At 40.4% G+C, this 11,390-nt stretch overlaps 1 pseudogene; it reads right to left on the bottom strand.

The window, feature by feature from the left end:
• Positions 1–9,294: 9,294 nt before the first annotated feature.
• LOC126237603 (5S ribosomal RNA) lies at positions 9,295–9,412 on the bottom strand (annotated as a pseudogene).
• Positions 9,413–11,390: the final 1,978 nt, after the last annotated feature.

Consider the following 11,390-nt stretch of genomic DNA (forward strand, 5'->3'; position numbering starts at 1 on the left):
GAACATACAATTAGTTATACTATAGTTATTGGACACAATCCCATGTGCATTTAAGTGAATCACTTTATCTCCGAGACAATATATCGTTTTTCTAAAGAGTGTAGCACGACAGGTGTACGGAGATATTAGATATTTATTCAACTTAAACTAAAGCAATTAACAAAGAGAGTTAAAATTAATTTTAATAACACCTGTTTACAGTCAGAAATCATCATTACTTACGGCACAATCAAAACGAAGCACTTTTCTGGGAGAGCTAACACGATAAAAAAAAGAGTGTGAAATACGATGGATTAAAGCATAATTGTAAGCAGCAGATAAAAGACCACAACTAACCGACGAAAAGTGGTGTAAGAACATCTTAAATTCAGTAACAGCTTAACATCACTGTAATTTTAAACTCACAGTAGGTAAAAATATTTACACGGAAGGCTAGAGATTCTAAAGAAAGACTACCACGTCAAGTGCCCCTCGTTCACAAAATTTTTAAGCGCATGAAAAATTTATCTAAAGTGGCTGTAAATAATGACAAAGAGAACATTTTGCGTAACAGACACTAATGCAGTGTCACGAAAACCTAGATAGTAATGCTTCACAAATTATAGAGCAGAAATGAAAATGATTAGTGAAACAGCCAAACTGGATAAAATGTGAACACATCATGACACTGACTCATATAACTATGTCGAAAAAATATCAAAACAATAAATAAAAGAAAAATATTTATGCCAAAACTAAGAGAAATTCTGAGAAAGTGACAGTCTACATACAAATTAATTTTGTGGGTGTGTAAACTGCAGTTCACCTGAAACCAATTTTTGTCAAACACAAATATCATCAAGGAACAAAATGAGCGTTGACATCCAAGACTCTTGATGGGGCCTCTGCAAGATGAGCGATGGTTTGCGTTCCACAAGATAGTTATTTATATGTTCCGTAGATCATTTCAACGATTCTTTTATTGAAATGATGTGGAACGAGTTATTTTACAGGATATGTAACATGTTTATGTTTTAAAATCAATGAATCATACAGTAGAACTAAAAAACTAAGGGTTTCTTTTACAGGCTACCAGCTTTTAACTAAAAACTCGTCCACGGAATAGAAGCCGTTGTTCAAAAGAAATGATTTCGTTTAGATTAAAAACTTGCTTTGCTGCCTGTTACACATTTTGCGTTATTGGACCAATGGAAAAAAAAAAAAAATTATTGTTTCTGTGTATTGAACTCCCTTCTGAACCACTGACAGCTTTAATAATGGGTAATAACGGTCATTTTTTCCTCTAGTATTGCAGGTATGGATGTCAGTAAATAGTGATACAACAGATGAAATGTCTAACTCATTGAAAAAGTAACTACAATATTGACTGCGGGTAAACACAACATATTACTTTTAATGCTCACTTTTGTGCAATCAGCACTTTCTTTCTCAGTGATGAGTAAATTAAAAATTGCTCCTTAAGACATTATTGTGCGGAAATATGCAAATTATGTTAAGAGAGTGATTCATTTATTCCCATGACACAGTTATACGAAGAGCAAAAGTAGCTGAACCTAACTGTTGAGCAGCTCTATTATACAGGTGTGCTTCTTCCAACTAAAGTATTTTTCAAAGTGTACACCCAAAACTTCGGAACATTCTGCCCTAGTTAATTACTTCTGTCCACGCAGTGAACCAGTTGCTGATATGACCATTTTTATACAGAACTGAATATAATGTTTTCTCATAATTTAGGAAGACTTCCTATCACAGAAACACTTAACAGTCCTTTGAAATACATCACTAATAATCTCTTGTGATGCTTTTTCTCTAGTTTTACTTATTACAGCACTAGTACATATACAAAAAGTATAAATTCTTCTTGATAACTGTTAAGTGGAGCGTCATTCACACATGCAAGGGATGGGATGGGGCCCAAAAGTGAACCCTCTTGGAGTTCTTTCGTAGTTTCATTCCAATTACTGAAACATTCTCTCCTTTCAACATTTTAACATATTCTGCCCAACGTTTTGTATTCTGTTTGGTAAGTATGAATCAAATGAGTTGTGAGTAAGGCCATCAATTCCATGAAATTCAAGTTTGTCCATGAGAGTAACACGATCTACGCAATCAAAACCTCGAAAGGATCACAAAAAAAAAAAAAAAATCTGGCGATATTTCATTATGTAAGGCTTGTAATATGTAACGAGTGGATGTATGAATTGCATTCTGAGTCGAAAAATCCTGGAACCCGAAATGTAACATGCTAAGTAAACTGTGTTCATTATTTCTCTAATGTTTTTCAATGAAGAAACAGGAAGAAAGATGGACGATAATTACTTACATCATTCTTGCCATATCCCTAATAAAGAGGTTTAAAATGGCGTATTTTAATATCTCTCGAAAAATTTCCTATGTCAGAGAGGCATTACTTATATCACTAAGGGCATTACTTATTAAGACAGAACAATTCTTCAGAATTATGCGTGAAATTCCATCAATAGCATATGGATTTTGTTCTTTGGCACTCTTATAATTCTGATAATTTCAGTGAAAGATATTGGTGCTACTTTTAGTTGCTGAAATTTCTGTGGAATCAAAATTTTGATACATTCTGTTGCTTCTTCAACTTCACCATTTGATCTTACTTTTTCCTGCGACATTGGTTACTAAGAATACTCGTAACTTGTGAATTTACAGGCACAACAATGTAATTTTGTTTAATGATGATGGAACCTTGTGCAATGACTCACTGTGCTGCTTCCCATTTCACATCATCCCATACAGTTTTATTCTTACGATCGGCATTATTAATTTGTTACAAGACATGCATATTTCTGGACATTTTAATGAATTTCCGTACAATATTGCTGTATATTTTGCAGAATACAATTAACCTTAGGTCTTGACTTATTCTAGACTTCATATAATTTTTCCATTTGTCGAACTTGAGATTTTAATCCTTTTAATCATACGTGGGTTCTTTGTTTTCTAATGGACTTTCTGGGTAACATTTTAATAACGCTAAAAAGCTCCAACAAACATGGGTCCACAAATCAACCGTTGTCGGGATGCAGCACATTTTCCGTTGCGGTTCATCAGTGTCTAGGAACACATGGCGTCTCTAAACGTTAAAGTGGGTGTTAGAAATGTTGTCCACGCGTCTTAATGAAAAACTGAACTCGTCTCTGAAATGAGTTGTGAATCCTCACACGCATACCTGGGAAATTATATTAATGTTGGAAGGCTGTTTCAATCCTCAAGCGTGATTTCTCAAGAGAGTTGACCTTGGTAGCGTAGACCAGGCTTTTGTCAGGACCCCACACACAGAAATCATGCGATTTAAATCCAGAGACCTTGGAGGCCATGGCACATGCCCTCGTCTACCTGTCCAATATTGACCGTGCGTCCGAGTTAGAGAGGCCGGCGCACTCGTAAATGAAAATGTCTTGGAGCACCATCATGCATGAACCACATGTTCAGACGTTGGTTCAGTGGGACATCCTCCTGTACATCTGGAAGTACAGTCCGGAGAAACCGCATGTACTGCTGTCCTGCTAGTCTTTAAAGGAGGAAGTGTAGTCCAGTTATGCGGTCTCCTAGCAGTCCTCACCAGACTTTCAACGAATAACGCTGCTGATGTGCTACTTGTGTTGCGTTGGGATTGACAGTTATAGTAGTTAAAAATCCTATCACGGGTAAATCCAGCCTCAAATGTGAACAGGTCATTGCTTACAAACAGGGGATTCAGAGTACACTGTTGTTGCACCCTTTGGCAGGAATTCTCTCTAGGAGGGAAGTCTGCATTGTTGACGGCTTGCACTCGCTGGAGATGATATGGATAGAGTACTTGCAGATGTAAAACCCGCCACACACTGCTGTGACTCAGGGCACGCTCTTGGGTAGCAATCCTTCTTGTTGAAGTACTTGGCATTCGTGTAGAACGCGTAACACCCTATCCTCAACATCGGGTGTTATGTATCTGGGTCGACCTCCCCGTACAAGGTGTGCGAAACTCTCCGTTTCTAGAAGGCGCTGACGTAATCGGCTACGTGAACGCCTGCCAGGCTGCCTGCACACAGGAAAAACTTCTTCATAGAATCGTCGAGCCTTAAAGACACTGCCATTCGCTTTGCCATACATGAAATGCGTGCCAGCATACTCTTCATTGGTGTAACCTCTGTCCTTGGTGCCTTCACGTTCGTAACATATTGTGAGGCCGGTACAGCACAGTGTACGGAGGGGGAAAGGGAAGTAGCTGCGCTTGCGTAAACAAACAGATAGTCGACCCCAAAACCTTGAGATACCAACTTAAATACTGCGGTATTCAGGAGCGTTTACAGTCGGTTCCAAACTCGAATTAATGCAATACCTCAGCAAAGGCTGGTCTACGGACCCATGTTTATTGGAGCTTCTTCGCTACTTTCGGCCTGTGCTTTCCATGCGTGAATTATTGACCATACTTGTGAAACACCCTGTATATGCCTCATCCAAGAGCGTAATCTCCTTTATTCTCCAAAAATTATATTCTGATCTCATTAATAAGTCCACTGTGTTGTAAGAACATGCTGCGGAGCAGTGAGGTACTAAATTGTTTATTTCGACTAACTGTGCATCAAGATCAGATAGTTCCATTAACAATTGGGTGCACATTAATTGTTACAACCTGAGTACAATGTATAAAAAATTATCATTTAGGGCCCTTCTATCTTGCTGCTCACGAGTTGCTGCATACACGTGAAATCCGATTGAAACAACCAATATTGATTCCAGTTCTTTTTTCCTGCCCGATTCTTTTACGAAATCAATACCGAAATCTCCACAAACTACTTGGTAACTGTTTTTTCTTGTCTGACAGCTTGACAATGAATAGGGGTATCTCAAAAACAACTGAAAGCTTCTAGATGATATCTGCAGACTGTTACTATTACAAGGGAAATATTCTGGATTACCAACTAAAACGCTTATGCTTGTAGGTTCTGATCTACGCAAAGACTACTTATTTCAATATCATTGACTTTGTGTGAAACTTTTACATATGCTGCAACTTCTCCAGTTTCTTTGTTAACTCTGCGGGAAAATGATGGTCGTTTCTAATCCCTGACATTTAACTTCTTTGTCCCTGTGGTTACATGGCGTTCAGAGAGGCAGAGGACATCGAAGACTTCAGAAATTTCCAGACGTCCTAGATCGTTTTTCATCCCGCTACTGGCCCGACGAAACAAACTAATTTTAATTTTACTTTTCACTAAACTGTTAAGTATACCATCGCCATGTTCTCTTCTAATTTCTTGAAAGGGAGAGAGAGAGAGAGAGATAGAGAGAGAGAGAGAGAGAGAGAGAGAGAGAGAGAGAGATAGAGGCTCGTAAAGACTGCCTTCTGGGCTTACGACTGTCTCCGAAGGAAAATACAGTGTAACGTTACCAATTCCTATACACGTGCTTCTTCGGATATACTCGTACACTAACAAATAAGTGCCACGTGGCTCCTAGCTGACTGCCGGCCAACTTCCACAAGTTTCGCTTCTTATCCGTTCGATCATCTTCAAATTTGGGCTCACAAGGTAGGCTGATGTTCTCCTTCCCAGAAATATTCTATGTGATCCTGGTAATGGAATTCAAGACATCGATGACTGTAGGCTTTACTCATTGAATGGAAAGAACATTAGTTTTTGACGTCCCGTCGGCGACGAGGGCATTTCCTAGTGGATTAGCAAATACACAGATTCTTTTACCAAGCTTTTATGCTCCATGATCTGTCACATAATCATCGATATTTCATTAAAGATGAATTTAAAGTGCCATACGGCTTCACTGGTTGTGACGGTTGACGGTCTACCTAAACGTGACTGGTCCTGAATCAACCACTCACTGTCCAGAAACTTATGAAGCTATGTAAAGACATTACCACGATTCGCTGTGTTTTCCCCATAGACTAGTAACACCTTTCTGTAGATTTATGTTGCTGAGTTATCCCCCGATTCATAGAGGTCCAAATGGTTCAAATGGCTCTAAGCACTATGAGACTTAACAGCTGAGGTCATCAGTCCCCTGAACTTAGAACTACTTAAACCTAACTAACCTAAGGACATCACACACATCGATGCCCGAGGCAGGATTCGAACCTGCGACCGTAGCAGTAGCGCGGTTCCGGACTGAACCGCCTAGAACCGCTCGATCACAGCGGCCGGCGATTCATAGAGGAATCCGACCATTTCTCAGTGGTGTAGTGTAGCGACACGTTGATCATCCATGGTAGCTTACCTGGAACAACAGAAAATTAAAATTAGGTACAGTTTTGGTGGTGAAGAACCATTTTTTCTAACTACATAAATGCCTTTCCCTATTGTTACTCTTACCAGCGTACAAGGGGCTACGTGTTGCGTTTTAATACGTATTTTTATTTAGCAACTGTTTTACAGAAAACTATAATTATTGTGACCCGGTAAAAAGCCACAATTGTTAGTTGTGATCAGTGCATCAACTACGTTGATGACGTCATAAGCGCTTACCGCGAGCAGCTCTAGGACAATTACATCAAATGCTATATCTACGACCAGTTGTATAAAATAAATTAGCCTCGTCAGCGGTCGTGCTGAAGTCTGAACACACGCTCGGTGCTTCTGTACAAACGAGAGAGACAGAAGTCTGATTCGGCTGCTACAGAATTTTGAAAGGCATGCCGAAAATTAAGCGGACACGACTCGTGGCAAGTACTCCGTATAAGCAGACCCTGGGGCTGGCGTCTCATGAAGGCACCCAATTAAAAGTTTCATTGCAACTTTTACAGTACCCCCACTCAAATAATTTCGAGTACAGACTCGTTATGCTTGAGTTTTTCTCCGCAAAGGACTCTGGCAGCTGTATTTCTCAATTCGTCATGAGTTCTTATACTGCTTAAATGTAAGTAAATGTTTAAAATAACTAGTACGTCCTAGATAATTCATGAAAATCTCAGCAGCAGACCACAAAAAATATTATTCTCATCAGGCACTTCTCGAAAATAATCCTGGCTACGATGTTTAGCTGCATTCACCATAAGTTACCGATAATTATCTTCCCAGAAAACTGACAGCTTCATACAGGCATGCAGAGTTTGGAAAAAGAATGGTTCAAATGGCTCTGAGCACTATGCGACTTAATTCTCAGTTCATCAGTCCCCTAGAACTTAGAACTACTTAAACCTAACTAACCTAAGGACATCACACAAATTCATGCCCGAGGCAGGATTCGAACCTGCGACCGTAGCGGTCGCGCGGTTCCAGACTGTAGCGTCTAGAACCGCTCGGCCACCCCGGTCGGCTGGAAAAAGAAAAATGAATGGTTTAGGTGTCATCGTATGTATACGAAAGTGCTTTAATTATGCTGGAGATCGCTGCCTGAATGAACAGGTACACAGTTACTTTTCCATCCCACTGGTTACCGTTTTAGTCTTGTAGGATGCCGGCCGCGGTGGTCTAGCGGTTCTAGGCGCGCAGTCCGGAACCGCGAGACTGCTACGGTCGCAGGTTCGAATCCTGCCTCGGGCATGGGTGTGTGTGATGTCCTTAGGTTAGTTAGGTTTAAGTAGTTCTAAGTTCTAGGGGACTGATGACCACAGATGTTAACTCCCATAGTGCTCAGAGCCATTTGAATCATTTTTCTTGTAGGATGTTTCAGAGCCTCACCGACAAATTCGGGGATCGATAGGTCACACACAGAGAATAATTTCTAAATATGGTACTCACACTCTTTAGCCTATCGTATATGATTACGCACATAAAAAGTGAGGCGCGTTGGTAATGGAAAGCAATGCACGAATAATCAGCTCTCAATGAAACTTGTTGCCATCTCCGACCAGGAGTCTAACGTAGCCCCATTCGAATCTTTTCTGAAAATGATCCCCTTGGATGTGCGTAGATCATTTCTCCGTAATATCCTTTCTTTCAGGAATGCCAGTCTCACAAGGCACGTAGAACAACTTTTATGAAGTTTGGAATTTAGGAGAAAAGCCACTTGCAGAAGTAAAGCTGTGAGAGCGCTTCATGACACGTATCTGGATAGCTCTACCTTTCGGGGCCCACTACTCTATCGACGAAGGACCCAGGTTCGAGTCCCCGTCCAGCGCTCAGATATAATCGACCAAGAAATCTCAAACAGCGCACACTCTGCAAAATTTATTCTACACCTCGTAGTGAATTGTTGTATGGTTCAGGCTTTAGTAATCTTTACTAGTTGTTGTTGTTATAGACGTTTAAACATGAGGTCCAGGGACCACTAACCACTACCCATTGCTTATCAGGAAGGTTGCGCAACCGGAAGTGAATTTTCCAGCAACAAACGGACAAGTAAAATAATAGACGGAGAAAAATTCTAAGAACCACAACAGTGAACAAGAGAGCTAAAACACTAAGAAGAATCGCTTCTCGGCTTTTGGCAAGATCAATGTGTAGTCTTCTTTGCTAATAAATTTATTTATTCTATTGAGGTAAAATACATCTACCCTAATGAAACAAATAACCTAAAAAGGTATTATTCTGCAACAAGGTCCTAGTAATACTAGGTCCCTTGTTGCTGCAGAAAACAAGATTACATAATATCTATTTTAAGAACAACTGCTAAAGCTGTACAGGAAGTGCTTATCAGGAAGGTTGCGCAGAAGATGTCGAAGCACCAAGAGTGCCGTCCACATTGACAAGTGATTTGTAAATCAGCATTCGCCGGCGACGACGAAAACAACGTTTACGCATCACTGTAAGAAGCAGTGCCTCAGTGGCTATTCACTCAAACCGAGTTATTAATAATAAATTAATGTATTCTATTAAGGTAAAATATATCTACCATAATGAAACAAATAACCTAAAAAGGGATTATTCTGCAACAAGGTCCTAGTAATACTAGGTCCCTTGTTGCTGCAGAAAAACAGGACCTTGTTGCAGAATAATTTTTTAGGTTATTTGTTTCATTAGGGTAGATATATTTTACCTCAATAGAATAAATTAATTTATTAATAATCAATACTACAAACTTTGATCTTGCTAAAAGCCGAGAAGCGATTCTTCTTAGTGTTTTAGCACCACAATACCTTTTCTTCACTTTACAAATAGAACTTAACCAACCCCCTCCCGAACAGGCCATGATGGCCCAACGGTACTGACCGTACTGACCGGCCGCCGTGTCATCCTCAGCTCATAGGCGTCATTGGATGCGGATATGGAGGGGCATGTGGTCAGCACACCGCTCTCCCGGCCGTATGTCAGTTTACGAGACCGGAGGCGCTACTTTTCGATCAAGTAGCTCCTCAGTTTGCCTCACAAGGGCTGAGTGCACCCCGCTTGCCAACAGCGCTCGGCAGACTGGATGGTCACCCATCCAAGTGCTAGCCCAGCCCGACAGCGCTTAACTTCAGTGATCTGACGGGAACCGGTATTACCACTACGGCAAGGCCGTTGGCTCACTTTGCCAATGACTTTTGGAAATTGGAGGTCTTTGTCCTTAGCATGTTGGCGGTTAAACGTGACATTTGAAAACACAGGCTTTTGAGGATGCCGTGAGAGAGAATTTTAGTAACGCACAGGTCACGTAACCTTTCGGTGGATGTACATGTACCACTCTCTAAAAGTTCAAACGCTACTGCCACCAGATATCGCACCTCGTATGGAATTAGCTCATTGCTTTCTTCATGAATGCGGTAATTATGGTTAAAGGGAGGTGCTCTTCCTGGAAATTCCGCTAATTGTTTACGTCTGTACTGGTTCGCAGATCACAATACTGTTGTAAGTAGGCTGTTTCTGTTTTCTTATTGGCAACGTTACGTAGCGCTCTGTACGAAAATCACTGGCTGTGCTGTGTGCAGTCTGTGGCTAGTTTGCATTGTTGTCTGCCATTGTAGTGTTGGGCAGCGGCAGCTGGATGTTAACAGCGCGTAGCGTTGCGCAGTTGGAGGTGAGCCGCCAGCAGTGGTGATGTGGGGAGAGAGATGGCGGAGTTGTGAAATTTTTAAAACTGTATGTCATGAACTGCTATGCATATTATGAGTTTTCAACATTATTAAGGTAAATACATTGTTTGTTCTCTATTAAAATCTTTCATTTGCTAACTATGCCTATCAGTAGTTAGTGCCTTCCGTAGTTTGAATCTTTTATTTAGCTGGCAGTAGTGGCGCTCGCTGTATTGCAGTAGTTCCAGTAACGAAGATTTTTGTGAGGTAAGTGATTTGTGAAAGGTATAGGTTAATGTTAGTCAGGGCCATTCTTTTGTAGAGATTTTTGAAAGTCAGATTGCGTTGCGCTAAAAATATTGTGTGTCAGTTTAAGGACAGTCGCGTATAATTGTTAATAATGTTTTAGCGCAGTTGCTACCTACTGTGACAGTCGCTTTATCGTTCCTCATTTATGATTTTGTTGCGATTTCAATGATTGCTAGGGTATATAATCTGTTTCGTCCAAGTAATCTGCGTTGTGTGTTGCGAGGTTGTTCAACAGAAAACCGAGTTCCTGCACTGGGAATCCTCTATTCAGGACACCAGTCAAGAACACATCAGTTCACGGTGGAGTGTATCAGAAAAAGGTTTCACGCGAACTTATTAAGTAACCATTAGACGCAAAGTGCCAATGTTTGCAAATTAAAATGTCTTTACTTAATTATTGAATTACTGTTGATGACAAGAGTATTCTACAGTGGGAAGTAACAAAAAATTTGGTCAAGCAAAAGTTTTCGTGTTTGTCCGTTAAATCTGCGTATCTCTGAGTTATTAAGTACCAAACAAAGCCATATACGTGAACCGACGGGTCTGAATCAGACAACGTAGCTTAATATACAATTATGCGCTCAAGCATTTAATTGGCATCCAAGAGCATATCCGCTAACGGTCTTGAGATTGGCAGTAAGATTGTAGGAGTATAAAAATGACTCATTATTATTGCAGAAGTGTGGAATTTAGAATCTTCTGGGAAGACCAATGACGACTTTTCTATCGGATTAGATTATAAAACTGTGCGTGTTGATTGCATGTTACTTTATTTAAATCGACTACAAAAAATTGTTCAAATGCCTCTAAGCACTATGGGGCTTACCATCTGAGGTCATCATTCCCCTAGATTTAGATCATCTTAAACCTAACTAACCAAAGGACATCACACACATCCATGCCCGAGGCAGGATTCGAACCTGCGACCGTAGCAGGCGCGCGGTTCCAAACTGAAGCGCCTAGAACCGCTCAGCCACAGCGGCCGGCTGTCCAGCTGCAGGACAGGAAGGTTAGGTTAGTATACTTTATTTTTTGGGTGGGAAACTGAAGTAAACTTTGGTCCTAATTACATATTTAATCATAATTATTGGGCCCAATTACACATCTATATGCATAGTGCTACACAAGGAGCAGCTGAAATCGCAATATAGCTCAAAACTTGACGATGTCATACAACTGGTGT

This window comes from Schistocerca nitens, chromosome 2 (genome assembly GCF_023898315.1).
Source record: "Schistocerca nitens isolate TAMUIC-IGC-003100 chromosome 2, iqSchNite1.1, whole genome shotgun sequence".
In the NCBI taxonomy this organism is placed as follows: Eukaryota; Metazoa; Arthropoda; class Insecta; order Orthoptera; family Acrididae; genus Schistocerca; species Schistocerca nitens.